Here is a 17603-nt window from a genome sequence, read left to right as displayed (position 1 = left end):
TGATAATAGTTCTGACTTCGGAACTATAGAAATACTTTACATATACAAAACATAAAATTAAGTGAAAAGGTAAATCCTAAAATTGAACACAAATAGAAACAAACGAACCTAATTCTCTATTGGGAAGATAAGACACCATATAGAAAAACATAATTTTGAGTAACTGTAAACACAGTACTTTATTTATCTCTATGGTTTATATCCCAAGAACACAAAGTACTGTAATAAAATTGTAAGCATCCCTTGGTAGATTTATTTTCAGTAGTAATATTGGCATTATAATTTTATAACTATTTTAAGTATACTGTGGGATAAAGCAAATAAGTATATTAACATTATTAATTTTAGGAACAAAAATTTTCAGTATAACAAAAAAGAGAAGTGACAAAACAGAGGAATTTTAAACTTCAATTGGAAATATTAATATGAAGTCATTATTCAGAAAAGCAAATACCCTCTTCACAATATGCACACCTAACACCTGGATCCTGGTTTTACATGCTATTTCTCGTCAAAGGAAACCAGGGCTCCTCAGAGAAACTCATTCCAGAGCTGGAGCAAGGAAAGGATACCTCTTTTTGTCGGCAATCTAAAGAAGTGCTCAAAAACTACTGAGGTTGTACCAAAAAGACATAGGAGCTAGCTTAAAGAGTTTTTCACTGTCCATGTTAGTGTAATATGTTGCATAATTAAAAATCAATTAGTTCATAGTGGTTTTGCATCCCAAGAAAAAACGGGGAGAAAGGAGACAAAGGGAAAGTTTCTTACTAAACAATGTTATATAATAAATGTAGAAGAGATGACAGAATTAAGAAAATACATTTTAAATCCCTAATGCAGTGAATGATTCAGGAAGGGACCATTAATGGATTCTAAAGTAGGATATTACCATCTTACAAAATATGACTTCATAGATCTCTTCATAATTGCAAAAGAAAAATGTACTTTTAAAATACAGAGATCTGTGGCCAGTCGTGGTGGCTCATGCCTGTAATCCCAGTACTTTGGGAGGCCGAGGAGGAAGGATCACTTGAGCTCAGCAGTTCAAGACGAGCCTGGACAATATAGTGAGACCTCATCTCTACACAAACCTTAAGAAATTAGCCAAGCGTGGTGGTGCATCTCTATAGTCCCGGCTACTCAGGAGGCTGAGGTGGGAGGATCACTTGGGCACGGGATGTGAAGGTTGCAGTGAGCCAAAACTGTGCGACTGCAGTCCAGCCTGAGTGACACAGTGAGGATCTGTCTCAAAACCTCCGTCGCACCTCCCCAAAACCACAACAAACAACAGAGATCTCTTGTTCACACTTTTAACAAAGTGATCAAATTTGGCACCATCAATATGAAATGAGTGGTAACATGCAACATGAAGCAGATATCTTACCAATGAGTTATCTGTGCTGGAAGTGTTCATCCTAGTTTCTAGGCCGAGCTGCCAGTTTACCGAGCAAAGGAACAATTTACGCTATGCTCTGAGGAAACACTGAAAATACAGGACATCCTAAAAGACAACTGACCTACACTCCTAAACAATTCAATGTCATGGGAAAAAAAAGTCTAGGGGACGATTTCAGATTATGAAAGAATAAAGAAGCATAAAACCCAAAATCAGTGTTTGGACATTGATTATTGTAATAGATTTTGATTCAGAAAGAGTATAGTTGTAAAAGACATTCTTGAAACAGTTGGAGACATTAGAATATGGAATTGATATCAAATGATGTAAAATTATTGTTACTTTTCTTAGATGTGAAGGTGGTATTGTAATGTAGGAGAATGCCCCTATTTTTGGGAGAAATGATCTTAAGAATTTAGGAGGGAGATGTCACGATATCTACAACTTACTTTTAACTATATACAGAAGCATACACCAGACTGGGAGGATTGTATTTAAGGCAAAATGGTAACAATTGGGGAATCTTGGTGATGGCCAATCAGCTGCTGATTATACCATTCTTTTAGCTTTTCTGTAGGTTTGAAAACCTACATAATGCAAAGTTGACGGGAAAAAGAAGAGAGCGATCAAGGTGTTAAGTGTGGTACAGATAAGATCTGGGAGGAAAAGCCTCTTTTTTAACCAGTGGTGAGTTTAGTTAGAAAACTTTCAAAAGAATGGTGGGAGCTGAAGCCAAACGTTGGTGACTGGAGGTGAGAAAATGAAAACAGAAAGGACAGACCCACCTATGGGAAATCAGAATGAAAATGGGGGGCCAGAGATTGAGTTAATGTAGAAATATCGATGGAACCAGAGAAGTTAAAATAGTTCTAGGCTGAGGGCAAAGAGCCTGCTGAAACAAAGAGGTTGAACATGCTGGAGAGACGTGATGGAAATGTTCAGAAATGGGTCCTTGGTGGGGGGTGGGCAGTATATCCAAGGCACAGGCTTGGCTTCAAACTGGAGAAGGAACAAGCTGCCCTCTGATCTTAGAGTACAAGAGGGTTGAGGGTGTACAGCGGGTTTGTAGGGAGGGTGGGAAGGTGAGAGAGGGCATGCCTGAGGCTGGGAGTTCCTCCAAAAGTCTGCAGCAGGCAGTCGCTGAAAATGAGGAGTGAGGATGAAGAGAAGGCAGTGAAGGGTTAGAACGATCATGAATGGGAACAGGACTGCTAGGACACTGGCTGGTGTAAAGACCCTTTTCATGTCGAAGAACATGATTTCAAAGTGGCTCCCATCAGCAGATCGTGTCATTTCTCCATCTTTCTAGACAGGTGATGTGAAAATTCAGGGGTGCAAGGATCTCAGTGATCCACAAGAAGCGGAGATCTGATGATGGACTATGAAGGCTCAGGCCAGATAGAGAAGGAAGGTGGCCAAAGACAAAGAACACACAGGAATGGCTGGATAAAAGGCCCAGAGACACCTGTGAGGTTGAAGAACAGTTAGGTGAGTGAGAAATGCTCAGAGAATAATAATAGCAAGCTGTGGGCTGAGACTGGAATCCCTGAAATTTATTTTTGAAATAGAGCAATTACAGGTGAGGGTCAACTTGTGGCTATGGAAGCTGGTGGCTGGAGTGGAGCACAGAGCACATGGTTGCATTGAATTTTCTCCAGAACCATAGATCTTTAGAATTTCATGAGTATAGGCTTCGTTCCAGTTTCTACCAGAAAAAGTTTGAAGAAATTTTTGTCAATGTGGAATCCAATTTTGGTTTACTGTCATTTTAAAAATGGCCTTACTCAGTTTTTTCTTTTTCCTTTTTCGTTCTTTTTTTTTTTTTTTCTTTTTGGAGACAGGGTGTTGCGGTGTTGCCCAGGCTGGTGTACAGTAGTACAATCACGGCTCACTGTAGCCTCAAACCCCTGGGTTCCAGCAGTCCTCTTACCTTGACCTCCCAAAGTGCTGGGATTGTAGGTGTGAGCCACTGCACCTGGCTCAGTTTCTTTTTATCCAACAAAGAGACCTACAATAGATTCAAAAGTGAAGCACGGATTCCCTTTCTAAGTTTATTCCAAGAAAATCTTGAGGGGCATTCACAAAGCTGAGGCCGCATATGTCCTCCAGGCCGGGTAAGCGAAAACCTAACAATCTAAGAGGCCCTCAGCAGAGGACTGGCTGAAGAAGTCACAACAAAATCTTCCAGTGTGACTTATGTAGCCAGTCAAAAATGATGATCTGGATATATTTAGTGAAAAAAATAAGTTACAGAAGAGTATGTCTATCATGCACCTATTTTTATTAAAATGTATATATTTTTATTAAAATGTATATATTTTTATGGGAAACTATAAACCTCTGCGTGATAGATTCATGAGTGATTTCTTTCTTTTTGTTTCTCTGTACATTCTTGTTTTCTACAAGTTGTGTTATGTGTGCAATAAAAAAGTCTGGATTTCAAACAAATTGAAAATGTAACATAAATATACCTTTATCATGGTTGTGTTAAAAAATTTTTATTGTCCTATTTATTATTACTAAATAAATGTTTCTTTGTTGTGAAGAATCTAGAAAATACAGATAAAAGAAGTGAACAGCTACTTGTGATCCTAACACCAGTAGGTATGACCTGCTAACACTTGTGGTACACACACCCTTTCATATATTGTATTTTTCTTTTCAAAAGTGGTATCATCTAATGTATAGTCTTAAAAACTTTTCTGTTCACTTAAATAATCTTTGCATCCCATTAAATAGTCTCAATCTGTATTGATTTGAATAGCTATGTAGTGGTTTCATTTTTAAAAAATACCAAAGTTTCTTAACCTTCTTTTAGAGACGTTGAAGTTATTTATTGTATTTTTTGGGGTAAGGAGGCCTTACCACATACAACCCTGTTAGGAGTGTCCACATGAATAGAGAGTTGGTGCAAACCATGACTACTTCTGCGCCAGCCTAATATCCCTGAGATCTCCATGACCCTTAGCACAAATTCCTGGAAGTAGAATTGATGGATTAAAGAGTTTTATGAAGTGTCTAATACTAAGAATGTCACTAAATATCTGTGTCCCAGCACTCTGTTAACTCTGATTTTTACAAAAAAGTGCTAAGCTATTTTTTTTTTTAGAGTCTCGCTCTGTCGCCCAAACAGTGCTATTTATGCAACCCTGTGGTTTTGACTTTAAAAAATTACAGAGCGGGGTTTCACTTGTCAGAGGATGGTTGAGCATTTTAATATGCTTGAGCCACCGCGCCCGGCCAGTACTAAGTTTTTAAGAAACAGCATTTATGCAATTGACTTTAAAAAATTCTTCATTTTATTCATCTCAGCAGCTTCTTTATTTTCCAGCTTCTTTATTTTATTATTTATTTATTTACTTATTTATTTATTTATTTATTTTTTAGACACAGGCTCTTTCTCTGTTGCCCAGGCAGGAGATGAGTGGTGCCATCATGGCTCACTCTGAACTCCGACTCCTAGGCTTCAGTAATTCTCCTGCCATATCCTTTTGAGTAGCTGGGATTACAGGCATGAACCACCGTGCCAGGCCTTCTTCTTTTTTCTAATGGAGTATTCTCTTCCTCTTAGTAATAATAATTTTTGCCCATCATGTTTTATGAATATTTGTCCTAATTTGTCACTCACCTTTACTCGTTTACAATGTTTAGGGAATAAAAGAATATTATAGCAATGGCTAGTATTCAGTAAGCACTTACAACATACCAGGAACATCGATACGTTCTTCACTCAGTTCTCCCAGCACTTCTGTGGGATAAGGCTATAGAAGATGATGAAGAATGAGGCCTACAGATATTAACGTGCCTGGGATTGCAGCTGGGAGGTGATGAGCTCAAGCCCCACTTACGAGCCTACATCATTTCTTTTCTGGTTCCTGCTTTCAGTGTCCAGCATGGAAAGGCACAACTCTGCAGCAATTACAAATAACAAGGTCAAATCTGTATGTAAGGCTAGAGAACAGTATCTCCATTGTATTTTTAGAACAATGTGTATAACTAATGTGTTTTTTAAAGTACATATAATTATACGTAAAGAAGTCAGAGGAGATACACTTTAGCACTTTGTTACACGTAGGGCCTGGTGGGAAAGGAGTAATAGTTACTTTTAATTTAAGCACATCTGTTTTCTTTTTCTTCCTTGAGACAGCAATTCGCTCCATTGCCCAGGCTGGAGTGCAGTGGTACAATCATAACTCAATGCCGCCTCGAACTCCTGGGCTCAGACAGTCCTCCAATTCAGCCCTCCAAGTAGCTGGGACTAGAGGCATGCGTCACTGCACCCAGTTAATTTTTTTAACGTGTAGAGATGGAGCTCTTGCTTTACTGTCCAGGCTGTTCCCAAACTCCTGGGTTCAATTGATCCTCTTGCCTTGGCCTCCTGAAGTGTTGGAATTATAGGTGAGAGCCACTGGGCCTGACGGGCTCTTGCTTTTCTAAACTTTTTATTAGGAAAATGTACTGCATCAATTTAAAGAGAACAATGTTTCTGTTTTGGATAAGAAACATGGGTGAGTCTTTGAATACACTTTTCTTTTTTGCACATTAGGACAGGCGTTCCTTCATTCATTCGCTTATGCAACCATTCATTCCTGGTTTGAAAGTCTAGTTTGTGTTGGTCTTGGGCTGGCTACTGGAAACGCAAAGGTGAAAGGGTATATAATCAGCCCCTCCTCTCAGTCTGGCAGGGAGACACACAGGACAGATTCACAGTGAGAGTTGCCGTAGGAATAAGGCAAAGTTCAGTCTCCGCTCAGAGGAAGAGGGCCAAAGTTGGCCTGGGGGTGTCAGGAAAAACTGCCCAAAAGCTCCAGCTTTTAAACTGAGACACACAGCTTACAGAATTTTCCCTTTCCAGTTCCCATAACTGTTCACACCGTTTCTTCCAGTCTGGGGTATTCACGACTCTGTTACTAACCTGGGGGTTACTATACTATGTTCTGTGATCTGCTGCTCCCTCTAATCCTATACCAGATTATAGTCTCTGTTTTATTTTTTTAAATTTTTTAATTTTTTTTGAGACCAAATCTTGCTCTGTCGCCCAGGCTGGCAGGCTGGAGTGCAGTGGTATGATCTCAGCTCACTGCAACCTCTGCCTCCAGGGTTCAAGCGATTCTCCTGCCTCAGCCTCCTAAGTAACTAGGACTACAGGCATTTGCCACCACACCCGGCTACATTTTGTATTTTTAGTAGAGATGGAGTTTTGCCATGCTGGCCAGGCTGGTCTTGAACTCCTGACCTCAAGTGATCCACCCGCGTCAGCTTCCCAAAGTGCTGGGATTACAGGTGTGAGCCACTGCGCTCAGCATTATAGTCCCTTTCTATATAATCCTTTTTTAATTTATCTCAATCTGAATGTGGCCTCTGTTTCCTTCGCGACATTTACTGATAGTTGGTGCCTTTCGCCTGGGGACAGGTGCAGCTGCTGGGAGCTGGTAGAGTAAGGCTGGTGGCCTCACCATCGCCTGGGGTAGTTTGCTTATCACCTGGGTATTGAGATCCAAGGCTGCTGCAGGAAGTATCTCCACAGGTATCTGGTATAAATGGGAGAAAATTGGCAGGTGGTAGGTGATAGATGGTAGATGGTGTGTTTATGAGTCAGGTGGAACAAACTGAAGGCCTCTAGAAATCATTCGTGAGATGGGATGAAGCCAGATAAAGTTTTATAAGTTTTTTTGTGTATTTGAAATTTTAAAGCTGACATTTTTCTGAGAAACATCCATTACTTCGATGAGAAAACTGAAGATTCAGTAAGTTATTAATTTACCCGTTTAGTCATCCATTCAGAAAATACTGAGGGCATATTATGTACCAGGCACCGTACTGGGCATAGAGTGAATGAAACAAACAAAAACCCTCATGGGGCCGTATTTGAACCCAAGTCGGTCTGCCTCTCAACATAGAGTTCTTTCCACTGTCGCAAAGTGCCTTCTATTCAACATTTGATAAATCTCATTTTTCCAAAACATGACGTGAAGAACTCACTCCTCTGCCATTTCCTGGAACCGTGGGTTACTTTTGCACCTTTTCTTCCAGGTGCGCACTTTCAGCTAAGCTTGGCAGGATCTCCAACCTCCTAAACTCTGTGTCCTGGTAAGTCATCACCAGGACTAATCACAAACGTTAATGCTGGTACTTATGACTGAGCCGTTGGGTCTGTTTTTAAGAACACAAAGAATGAAAAGATTAGCTGCCTAAAAGCTCCCCCATCTGTTCAAATGGAAAAACTTCACAGAGCCCTAGGGTGCTGGGCAGTGCAGATTCCAGCTTGTGTTTTTAAGTAGAATTAAAAAATAAAAAAATAAAAAATAAAAGGAAGCAATTATTTCACTGTCTCTCCAAATGAAAACATCTATTTCAACTCAAAGAATATTTTGTAGCAGTAGAACATAGTGAGTAAGAGCACAAACTTGGGTGTCAGTGAGACTGGGTTCCAGTACTAATTCTTCATTTTTTAGTAGCCATGTGACTTCAGGCAATTTCCTTAGCATCTGTAAACCTTGATTTAGTCTTCTAAAGTAGAGATTATCAGAGACAATCCCTACCTCATGAGGTTTTCATGAGGACTAAATGATATCATGCACGTTTCATACTTAGAGCAGTGCAGGTCACATAGTAAGTGCTCAATAAATATAGTCACTATTTTTATACGCATTATCTTTTTCACTTACCACAACTTTAAGAAAGAAAGAAAAAGTGATTATGTAATCTAAATATTTGTAGCCAGGGAAGCAAATAGTTCTTCTTATAGTTTTATAAGAAGAATGTTTTTGATTAATTTAAAGGGAAACCATAGACATTTAAAATAAAAAATAGAAGCAGAACCCTGATGTGGCTAACACAAGTTAGACAACATTTATCAGAGTTCTAAAGCTTTATTAAAATTGGAGACCAAATAGAAATCCATATAATTTACTTTATTTTACTGCTCATATCTAACTTAGTCACTAAGAAATTAGTGTAATACTTTATGGATGTTTTCAGAGGCAGCTCTTATAATTCTCAGTTAACAACCTTAACAAGGTACGGGTTACATGAAATGTATGCTCACTCTAAACCACCCATCTGTCTTTTTTTTTTTTTTCTCTCCAGAAACAAATATTTTCATTTTAGACTTCAAATTCCTATTTCCCATTTAGTGCACATTAGTTATATCTGCTGTTTTATTTTTCTTGATGTATTTACAATAAGTCAGAAAATCAGACATAGGCCCAGCTTACTGTTATGGAAGCTCTAGTGTTCTTCAGGGCAGAGCTTCTCAGGCAGCAGACTGTGGGCAGTCAACAGGCGTGCCACGGTATTGGCGCCCTGGCTCCTGAGTCTACCAGTCAGGACCTGGAGCCCAAATCTCTAAGCTCATTGACCTCCCACTCCCAGCAGAACAGTCTTGTCCACTGTGTGTGCTACACAAATACCACCTCCTTCCACATATGCTGTGATGTTGGAAAGGATAGAAAACTCTCTCTTGGAGAAGGAGGAGCTTTGAGCTGTGCCCTTCCAGAACAAGGCTAAAGGAAATGTGCAGGATTGACCCTGTGTTTCAGAGTAGAGCGGAAGAAGACAGCACAAAGCAACCAAGACAGGAAGAGGTGACATGAGAGACAAATTCACAGGGAAAGGAGGGAAGATGGGAGGTCTTTCTGCCTGGCAGTCAGAAGGAAGGCCAGAGGGTGATGGCAGGAGCCTTAGACTAGAAAATTGTTGCGGGAAGTCGGGGACCCCGAACGGAGGGACAAGCTGAAGCCTCAGCAGAAGAACATAAACTGTGAAGATTTCATGGACATTTATTACTTCCCCAAATTAATACTTTTATAATTTCTTATACCTGTCTTTACTGTAATCTCCGAACATAAATTGTGAAGATTTCATGGACACTTATCACTTCCCCAATCAATACCCTTGTGTTTTCCTATGCTTGTCTTTACTTTAATCTCTTAATCCCGTCATCTTCTTCGTAAACTGAGGAGGATGAATGTTGCCTCAGGACCCTGTGATTGTATCAACTGCACAAATTGTTTGTAGAGCATGTGTGTTTGAACAATATGAAATCTGGGCATCTTTAAAAAAGAACAGGATAACAGCGATGTTCAGGGAACAAGAGAGGTAACTTTGAACTGGCCGCCGGCGAGCCGGACGGAACAGAGCTATATTTCTCCTCTTTCATAAGCAAATAGGAGAAATATCGCTGAATTCTTTTTCTCAGCAAGCAACATCCCTGGGCAAGAGAATGTGCCCTGAAGGTAGGCCTACAGACGGCCTCTTTTAAGGTGTCCCGTCTTTTATGGCTGAAGCCGAAGGGATGAAATATGCCCAGGTCTCCTATAGCGCTCCCAGGCATATTAGGTGGAGGAAAATTCCCGCCTAATAAATTTTGGTCAGACAGGTTATCTGCTCTCAAACCCTGTTTCCTGATAAGATGTTATCAAAGACAATGTGTGCCCCGAAAATTCATTAGCAATTTTAATTTCACCTCATCCAGTGGTCCTGTGATCTCGCCCTGCCTCCATTTGCTTTGTGATATTTTATTACCTTGTGAAGTATGTGATATCTGTGACCCACACCCTATTCGTGCACTCTGTCCCCTTTTGAAAATCGCTAATAAAAACTTGCTGGTTTTACGGCTCAGGGAACATCATGGATCCTGCCGACACCCAGCTTTAAATTTCTCTCTCTCGTGCTCTTTCCCTTTATTTCTCAACCTAGCCGAGACACTTAGGAAATAGAAAAGAACCCACGTTAAACATCAGGAGTGGGTTCTCCCGATAGAAAATAAGACGCTTTCCTCTCTTCTTTAATGTCCAGAATCATGATTTCTTCATTAATTGTAGTTGTCCAAAGTGAAGAAATTCTTGGGAAGCTATTATGAAAACTATTTACAAATGAATGCATTCCCAGTTACAAGCATTGGACCAGCATTATTTGGTTTTAGAATTTGAGCTGACTGTGAATGGATTATGAGACTCATGTGAGTGTCCCCTGGCTTGGCGGGTCGTGGTCTGCAGCTGCACTGTGCAGCCTGCAATGTGTTTCATAAAAATACTCAACTGAGGTAGCAAGTACTGGTGCTGGTGGCAGTGTTATTTCCACTTGCAGGAGCAGTGTAGCTCCGTAGCAGTGCAATCAGTTTCTAACTATGTGAAGATTTGTGTATGAGAACCTCAGTGAACTGACAACACATTACTGATTTACTCCAGTAATGTCCTGTGCTTTTTATAGATTAGCACTCCTGGGCAGCAGGCCATCCGGCTTGCCCTTTAGTTTGACCTGGCCTATAGCATGGGTTTTGGAATTCACGGACCTGAGTTCAAGTCTGATCTCCAACACCATTAGCTGAGCAACACTGGGCAACTTATTTAACATCTCTAAGCCACTGATTGCAAATCAGAGAGATGTGATAATAAAAAAATTTACTGCATGGTGTTGCTATGAAGACTAAATGAATAATGTGTGCCATGTATCTAGAAGAGCTGAACACATGTTCACTCTCCTCTTCACTCCTGCAGCAACAGCAAAAATCATCTGTAGAGTTAACAGTAAGAAGATCTGATATTAGTAGCATCAGATGCTGAATAAACTCACAGGGATCAGAGCCTCATGGTCAACTGGTAGGCCTAGTGAGGGACTCAGGAAGAAAACATCTCATAGGAGGACAAGAAAGGGTGTCAAAGAAGTAGACACTGAGGAAACGAACTCTCTGGAACCCTGACTACCATCCAGTGAGATGAGATTGACAATTAAAACAGAATTGAAATAATATGATCCATGCCTCAGTTCCTTTGCCTAATGTTATACAGTTTGGCAAAAAGTACAGTTTATTCATAATGCTGCTTTTATTTTTCTCAACTAATTGTTTTTATTTCTTTCTAAAGTGTCTGGCAATTCCAAATGATAGACTCAATGGATCATTTAGTGTAAAAAGGGTAAGTTAAGAAAATCCAATCTTGACAATTTTTAATATTTTTTCTGATGTGTTAAAAAGGTGGGACACCATACAAACTATGCTTTATATAACAGCTCTTGTAAAAAATCAAGGACCAAATACAATTGAAAATATTGTTCCATTTTTCTAAAGAAATCTCTTTTAAATTCTTGGAAAAGATCAGGCACAGCAAAAGTGAGTTGAAGCCTTAAAAATATGTTATTGGTGTCTTAGACCCCAAAGCAGAAATATACACTCATTTTAAGTTGCAAGAATAATAATCTAGATCTTTGGGGATTTTAAAAATGTCATCTCTTTGCCTTAAATGATTTTGAAACAAGGCATGAATATAAATAATACATATAGTACTTCTGGATTTAAACATCTTTGATGAAACGATGATATTGACTTGGAATCTCTCTCACTACACACATGTTCATGTGTGCACATGTACGTATACCTGTGACGTAGCTGTTTAGAATTGTTTGGCCTTCCGATGGATTGGCCACAGACCTTCCTGTCATGACACAGTCTTGCCAGTCATTCTTTCAGCTTCCTATCTCCCCTGGCAGTGGTGGAGAGGATCCCAAGTTGTTATCAACTGAACAAGGGAAGGAAAGTTGGGTATTTTAAGGCACATGCATCATTTTAGGATTTCTGGTTGTCCCTGGCTAAGTTTTTGATGATTACTGGAGATAAGAAAATAAGACTTAATTGTTACTTTCTTAAAAAAAAAAAAAATAAACAAAAAAAAAAACCTCCTGCAGAGTTTCAGAAGATTCTGGAAATTGACATGATTTCCTAATGTTTCAGTTGGTAGATACCTTGGGCTGGCCTGAGGACTTGTCATTTCAGACTCAGGAATAATCAGGCAGACACTACAGATACGCTTTTTGGGGGATGGGTCAAAAGGAGCATGTGACTGAAACACTGAGGGCTTTATTCTTCCTTTTGTGAAATCCGAACAGTAATCATAATCATCATAAACAATTTCTAATATTGAGAGAGTATAAGGTGAAAATCAAAGGGGTCACTTCACCCTTAGTCACACCCCCTATGTCTTTAAAAGCAAGAAGACAAATATAAAAATCTTTGTATATGCAATGAAAGCTTTCTGAATGCTATATAGGAAGCTGCTTATACAAGAGACTGCTTATCTAACATTCTGAAAGTTTTTATTGCATATACAAGGATTTTTATATTTGTCTTTTTGCTTTTTACACATGCAGGACCATGTTGTAGATGCTCTTCAGCTACTTCTGTTTTTTGCTTTTGTTTAACAGTATGTTGTAAACATCTTTTTGTTGGTCCCTATAGATCTATCTCACTGTTTTCAACAACTGCATTGTATTCTACTGAATAGAAGTCCTATAATTCTGGGGGCAGATAACTATTTTATGTGTTGACAAGCAACTTGTCAATGAACTTTCTTGTAATCTTTGTGTACTCGTGTGAGTATATTCTATAGGTTAAATTCTTAGAAGTGAAATTACGTGGCCAAAAGGTGTGTGTGATGGCTAATATTGCGTCAATTTGATTGGATTGAAGGATGCAAAGTATTGTTGTTTCTGGGTGTGTCTGTGAGGGGGTTGCCAAAGGAGATTAACATTTGAGTAGGTGGATTGGGAAACACAGACCCATCCTCAATCCTGGTGGGCACAATCTAATCAGCTGCCAGTGAGGCCAGAATAAAAGCAGGCAGAAGAAGGTGGAAAGACTGGACTGACTAAGTTTACTGGCCTCCATCTTTCTCCCATACTGGATGCCTCAAACATCAGACTCCAAGTTCTTCAGCTTTGAACTCTTGGACTTGCACCAGTGATTTGCCAGGGGCTCTCGGACCTTCGGCCACAGACTGAAGGCTGCACTATCAGCTTCCCTACTTTTGAGGTTTGGGGACTTTGGGAATAGCTTCCTGGCTCCTCGCCTTGCAGACGGCCTATTGTGGGACTTCACCTTGTGATCATGTGAGTCAATTCTTCTAATGAACTTTCCTTCATATACACATCCATCCCATTAATTCTATCCCTTCAGAGAACCCTGACTAATACAGCATGGAAATTTTAATTTTTGGCTGTTATTGCTAAATGACCATAAAAAGGTAATATATATTTACACTCCCACCAATGATATATGAGGGTTTGTTATTTCACCCACATCCCCTAGCCTTTAGCATTGTCAGACCTTGAAATCGTTGGCATTGCTATCTCATGGTTTTAACCAATGTTTAAAAAACTTGTGAGTGAGGTCGATGCCTTTATGTTTACTAATCATTGGTGTTTATTTACTATAGCTTGTCCATTTTCCACGTCTACTTTTTATTTATAATAGTTTTGTTGCACATTAAAGAAATTACATATTTGTGGGCCAAATTCTAAATAATTTTTAACTCTGCTGTCTTTTGAAGTCATGAAAGATTTTTTTTGCATGTATGGGGGTATCTTTAATATGTGTATATTTATTAAATATTCTACTATGGTGCATGCATTTCATACTGTTCTTAGAAAGACTTTTCTCAATCCACAGCTGTTTTTTAAAAATGAGCTATTTTCTTCTATGACTTTTATAATTTTCTTTTGATGATTTCTTACCTAATGGTTAAAAATTTGACACATTTGAAATTTATTTTGGTGTAACGCTTGAGGAAAGGATCGAGATATGTTTTTCTTCCAGATGGCTGGTGAGTTTTGCTCACAATATTGATTGAAACATATATCTTTCTTCTACTGATTACCACTTTACTTACGCAAAATCCTCACATGGGTTCAAGTCTCTCTATATTCACTCTGTTCCACTGACCATTCTCATTTGAATTTATGCAGCCTTATATTTTAATATTCTTTACTAGCTAGTCTTCCTTGATCCTCTCTCTCTGTGTGTGTGTGTGTGTGTGTGTGTGTGTGTGTGTGTATGAAGCCCTAATAATAAAAGGATAGAAGTCTGCATACAGATTGAAGGTGACCTTGGGTTTTGAGTATATATTTGGCAATTAAGCTCCCAGATAAAGATGAGTTTATTCCACAATATAGTTATTGAAAGCCGACTGGGCCAGGCACTCTCCTGGGCTCTGCGGATGCAGCAATGAATAAGAAAGAAAAGGTTCCTGTTCTTGCTGAGTTTACATTAGAGGGCTGGGGAGGGGCTGTACAAATAAGTACCAAATAAACAAATGTGTACGGTCTTATTGTGACATGAAGTGAAATGAAGAAAATAAATTAGGGTGATGAGCTAGAGAGTGAGGGAAGAGGGAGGTATTTTAGATAAGTTATTTGGGGAAGGTTTTCTGAGTGACATTCGACCGTAGCCTTAAGTTAAGCTTAGTTTATCATATCTAATTTCTTTCTAAATAGCTTGACCTTGATACTTTAGTGTCTAAAATAGAATTTGTTGTCTTTCACTTAAAATCTGTTCCCCTCTGATCTTCACCATTTTGGTCAGTGTTATCATTATATTTCTTAGTCATCCAGATCCTGACATTTTGGGACCATTTGCTTCTTTGTTTCCTTTCCCACATGACCCATTGGTAGGTCCAGAGCACCTTCTCCAGGGTGTCTCCGGCATGTTTCTTCCTTGGCCATTACCATGGTGTGTGCTTAAAATGGCCCACAAGTGAGATTATCATGTCTGCCTCTAAACCAGTGTCTCTGCCTCCAGTGTCTCCCACTTTCAACTCAGACTCACCTTGCTGTGATGTGAAGCTTCTAAAATACAGATTTCTGATAAAAATCTTTAAACTGAAAATGGAAAATACTTTTGCTTATAGAATGACATTAGACTGCTTTATTTCAGATTCAAGATCTTGCAAAATCTGAGATCTGCTCAATTCTCAACTCTTCTTTCCAAATGAATGCTTCCTATCTGCCAGGTACAATTCTAAACGCTGTATGTATTGATTCATTTAATCTACACAACAACCCTTTAAAGTAGGTATTATTATTATTATTATTATTTATTATTATTATTATTGCGACAGGGTCTCACTGTCAGCCAGGCTGGAGTGCAGTGGCACAATCTCGGCTCACTGCAACCTCTGTCTCTGGGGCTAAAACGATTCTCTGCCTCAGCCTCCCAAATAGCTGGGACTACAGGCATGCGCCACCACACCCAGCTAATTTTATATTTTTTGTAGAGATGGGGTTTCACCATGTTGCCCAGGCGGGTCTTGAGCTTCTGGGTCCAGGTGATCTTCCTGCCTCGGCCTCTCAAAGTCCTGGGATGATAGGTGTGAGCCACTGTGCCTGGCTGAGGTAGGTATCACCATAATTGCCACCTTATAAATAAGGAAACTGAAGCATGGAGAAGTTACCTGACTCGTCTAAAGTCATGGAGCCAGCACATAGACATCCATCACTGCAATCGAAGAAATCTGGCCTCTACCCATCGTGGTATATGTTACCGTCTAATGTTTCAAGATCTATTCCTGCTTGTGTGTGATTGAATGTTGTTCCTTCTGGCAGAAATCCTCTTTTCCCAGCTCTATTTTTGCTTGACTATGTCCTCAAGGCCCAGCTCAGGTAGCCTCCTATCCCCTTCTCTCACCAGCCTCATCGTCATTAGCGGCTTCCACCCCTGAACTCTCAGGACAGTTTTAGGAGGTATCACCCACTACTACACAGTGGAGCAGATGATTTTGAACACATATTCTGTTTCTGCAACTAGATTGCAAACTATCTTAAGGTAGACACAGTGGCTTATTCCTCTGGGGCCCTAAGAAAGACCTAACTTGTATAGTAAGTACTTAATGTTGATTGTTGACCATGTCAGTCATAGAACACTCAATGGAATAAGGCTTGTGTCCAGATATTGGTGACAACTTTAGTGCATTTAAATTTAAAATATGCTGTGTAAAAATTTAAGAGTAAAGACAGAGAAATTCACTCAACAAACTTGTGGAGCATATGCTGTGCACCTGGCATTGTCGTCAGTACTCAGGAGGCATCCCTGAACAAATGAGACATAGTCGGAATAGACTAGGTTGTGTTGCAGTAACAAACAATTGCCAAGTCACAGTGGGTTAAAAGGAAAGGTTTATTCCTTTATCGTGCTCTGTGTCCTTTAATGGCTGCCAGGGGAATAATGTTCGAATTAATCACTCAGGGAGCAAGCCCAGTGGAGCAGCCGCCATTTAGAAAGGTGCAGATGCTGTGTCAGAGAGAGGAAGGGACGTGGCAGATGCGCTGGCTGCGAAGAGATCTGCCCGCAGCAGCAGCACCACGCATCCCTTCTGCTCGCTTTCTATTGGCCAAAGCAAGTCACACAGCCACGCCCAACTCAGGGGGCCAGGGAAATCCACTCCTACACTAGACCTGGAAAGACAGAGCGCCCATGACTATGGATAGCTCCCACGACTCCCCACAGACAAAAGATTTCTGCCTGGTGGAGCTTATTCCAGACCCTCAAGGGGGACCCAGACAATAAGAAATAGACACGATAAGCAAATGGTAGAAGATGTTAGAAGATGACAAGTATTATGGGGGAAAAAAAGCAGAGCAGGATGCGGAGGCTGTGGTGGAGGTGTGGCAGGGGTGTGTAGGGGAATCGGGTGTTCATTAAGATGGTTACATTGGGCCAGACGCCGTGGCTCACGTCTGCAAGCCCAGCACTTTGGGAGGCCGAGGCGGGTGGATCACTTGAGGTCAGCAGTTCCAGACCAGCCTGGCCAACATGGCGAGACCCCATCTGCACCAAAACCACAAAAATTAACCAGGCGTGGTGGCACGGGCCTGTAGTTCCAGCTACTCGGGAGGCTGAGGCAGGAGAATCACTTGAACCTGGGAGGCGGAGCTTACAGTGAGCCAAGATCGCACCACTGCACTCCAGGCTGGGCGACAGAGCAAGACTCCAACTCCAAAAAATAAATAAATAAAAATAAAAACTAAAAAAAAAGGAAGAAAAAATAGATGGTGACATTGAGCAAGGAATTGAAGAGGTGACAGAGTCAGTCATGCAGCTATCCTGGGAGAAAAGGTTCCAGGCAGAGGGAGCAGCAGCGCAAAAGCCCTACAGGGGGAGAGAGCATGGCCGTGTTAGGCAGCAAGGAAGCCAGTGTGGTGGGGCAGATGGGGACCGACAGAGTTTGGGGCGTGAGGCCTTGGGGATTCCAGGTTTTCCTGCGAATGGTACAAGGAGCCGTGTCAGAATTTGAGGCAGAAAAATAACACGATTGCACTAACCTGATAAAGGATCTGTGTTGCCAATGGACTCTGGGAGGGTAAAGATGGAGGCAGGGGGAGGCGGCGAGCAAGTCAGTGATCCGGCTGAGAGCTGAGGGCGGCTCACCCGGAGATGGCG

The 17603-nt window shown here is 40.5% G+C and overlaps 2 protein-coding genes and 1 long non-coding RNA gene across 6 annotated transcripts in view; 1 reads left to right on the top strand and 2 right to left on the bottom strand.

The window, feature by feature from the left end:
• Nucleotides 1-8970, top strand: part of LOC126940981 (uncharacterized) — a 120332-nt gene extending 111362 nt beyond the window's left edge. For both annotated transcript variants that reach the window (XR_007721023.1, XR_007721022.1), the window contains exons 3-4: nucleotides 7430-7486; nucleotides 8938-8970. This is a non-coding gene — a long non-coding RNA (uncharacterized LOC126940981). The remainder of the gene's footprint in view (nucleotides 1-7429; nucleotides 7487-8937) is intronic.
• CHST9 (carbohydrate sulfotransferase 9) overlaps nucleotides 1-17603 on the bottom strand; it is a 284572-nt gene that overhangs the window by 57428 nt on the left and 209541 nt on the right. The window lies entirely within an intron of this gene.
• The window catches only part of KCTD1 (potassium channel tetramerization domain containing 1), a 622936-nt gene that overhangs the window by 515937 nt on the left and 89396 nt on the right, over nucleotides 1-17603 (bottom strand). The window lies entirely within an intron of this gene.

Source organism: Macaca thibetana, chromosome 18, assembly GCF_024542745.1.
Source record: "Macaca thibetana thibetana isolate TM-01 chromosome 18, ASM2454274v1, whole genome shotgun sequence".
Classification (NCBI taxonomy): domain Eukaryota; kingdom Metazoa; phylum Chordata; class Mammalia; order Primates; family Cercopithecidae; genus Macaca; species Macaca thibetana.
Note: the sequence above shows the minus strand (reverse complement) of the source record. Positions and strands in the feature narration are given on the sequence as shown.